The 2,401-nt window shown below is 54.4% G+C and overlaps 1 protein-coding gene across 1 annotated transcript in view; it reads right to left on the bottom strand.

The window, feature by feature from the left end:
* The window catches only part of TRPM8 (transient receptor potential cation channel subfamily M member 8), a 180,221-nt gene that overhangs the window by 90,771 nt on the left and 87,049 nt on the right, over window positions 1-2,401 (bottom strand). The window lies entirely within an intron of this gene.

Here is a 2,401-nt window from a genome sequence, read left to right as displayed (position 1 = left end):
GGGGGGGTTGTGAAAGTGCACCTCAAACTATTGAAAGCAAAACTCATATCACTTGTGTGTGTTAAGGCCAAGTGGGATGAAAACAGCAGGAATGGTAGCCCCTCGTGCGGGCATGAGGCCTGCCAAGTTTCAGGCACAGTGATGCAGGGGTTTATGTGAAAGTGCATCTCGAGGTTTTGAAAGAAAATAAAACATGCAAATAGGTGCAGAGTGAGGAGGGTGGCACTCATCTGCATATGGAACTTGGGGAACCCCAGCACCAGGAGGTCCACCTTGAAGAACCCCAGCTGCTCCACCAAACCTGGATCCAAGGAGGTGTGGTGGGGGTGTCACAACATCACCAGCAATGCTGAACACCCTCTCGCTTGGAACACTGGTTGGTGGACAGGACAGGTGTTCCTGGGCAACCGTGGCCAGATCCTGCCACACCTGCGGGTTGCCCAATAAGCCAAGGGATCACAGTGCAGTGGCTGCATGTCCTTGGCAAAATAGATAGCCACTGAGGCCTCTGCGCTACCTGCCTGATAGTGGGATCTGGTGCCTCTGGACCCCAACACTGAAGCCATGCCCTTGGCCCACATTGGCAGTGGGTGTGGTGGAGGAGATTGCCTTGTGCTTGGAGTGTTGGCATAGGAAAGTGGATCCCTCTCTTCCACATCCCCCTGCCTCTGCCCTTCTGCCTCCTTGACTCTGTTCACCAGCACCTCCACTCAGTGATCGAGGGTTTTGCTGCTGCAGACACTCCCCTTCACCCTCAGGTCGCACATGCCCACCAGCATGTGGACCGTACTGGACCGCAATGGACCTAGCCATTTTTTGATGCCCTCCTTTAGTTGCTTCACCGGTGCCTGCACCTCTGGTGAAAGCAGCTTGACCCAACCAGGAACATTGATCTCCTGGAACTTCTCCATTTTATTCTCAAGTTCCTTCACTATGGGGAATCACCTGCTTAAGAAGTGCATCGTCAGCGCTGAGGCTCTTGTGGCCTTGAGGAACGGCTTGAGGACCACCAAGATCTGGGAGATGGTATCCCACTCCATTTTGTTAAGGGGGCCGCTGATCCCAATCTCCCCGAGCAAGGCCATCTCATAGATGGCCTTCTGTTGCTCCACCAACCTTTCCAGCATCAGGTATGTGGAGTTTCACCTAGTCTCCACATCATGCATGATTTTGTGCTGTGGGATGCTCAGCTCTGTCTGTTTGTCCTGCAGCATCTTGGCCTCCTTGATGCTCTGGTGGAAGTAGCCCACCACCCTTCTGCATTTCGAAATGACCTGGCTGGTAGTGAAGGCACCATCACTGGGAGCCCTCTCCCTCTCCAAGGTGTCCCTGACTACGAGGTAGAAATTGTGTGCCATGTGGACTGCCTTGACCATATTGGCCTCATTGTTGGTGACCACGAATCTGCAGGTGAGCTCACCCTGCCCAACAAGCCAGCCTTGAACCATGTAGTTCATGGCCACCATTATCTCCCTTGCCATGTGAGACTCATCCAGCATCTCTGCTTGAAGGAGAGCTCACCAATGCCCTGACTGATCGCACCAGTGTCCTGTGAGGGAGAGGTAGGCATGATTTCCACCCCAGCCACTTCAGATGTCCAAGGTGAAGTGCAAGGCTACCTGCACCAAGTACTCCCTGCACGCCTTATACAGGGAGGGCACCACCGTCCTGCTAAAGGTGGTGCATGCAGGCACTTGGTAGGATGGAGCCACAAGCGCTATGAGCTGCCTGAACCCTGGACACTCAACAAAGGAGAAGGACTGGCCTTCCAGAGCAAGCATCTCCCCAGTGGTCTGGGTGATCTTGCTCACCTTTGGAATGCGCTCCACTTTGTCTCCGCCTTTTCCCCAGTGGTCCAGGGTGGCCTGGCTCTGTTTCTTGGGGACAGGAGCTTTGGAGTGAGAGGGGGCTTCTTTTTGAGCATGCTCCCACTGGTGCCAGGCTAAGGAGGAACAAAGGCAAGAGGCTGCTGCCTCCTGAGTTGCAGCAGCATCGTCATGGTGGCGAAGTGTTTCACTTCCTTGCCCCGGCTGTTCTGCCTTCAGCGGTGCTGGGAGTTAGCATACCTGGAATCATTTGCCACCTCAAAATGATCCCACACTACACTACTCACCCACTTCTGGGTGGAAGGCGGGGATCCTGTCTTATCCCCCTCCTCACCAGGAAGAGGCACAACAACAGAAGGAGCTGACCCACCTGCCCCCACAACCTCCTCGGAGGTGCTGCTTTCCGGAGAAGGAGACATGGGTCTAGGAAAACTTTGAGGGGAGCACAAACTCAGAACCCCCCTTGTTCCCCAGGATTTCCTTCACTATGGCCCTGAGCTCCTCTGCTTCCAGATCCAGATCCTCTTCTGGCACTGAAAGGCTCATGCTGTGAACTGAAACTGGGGTGGAGAATG

The sequence above is a fragment of the Gavialis gangeticus genome, unplaced genomic scaffold, assembly GCF_001723915.1.
Source record: "Gavialis gangeticus isolate Ggan-Ray unplaced genomic scaffold, GavGan_comp1, whole genome shotgun sequence".
Classification (NCBI taxonomy): domain Eukaryota; kingdom Metazoa; phylum Chordata; order Crocodylia; family Gavialidae; genus Gavialis; species Gavialis gangeticus.
This window is presented reverse-complemented; position numbering and strand designations above follow the sequence as displayed.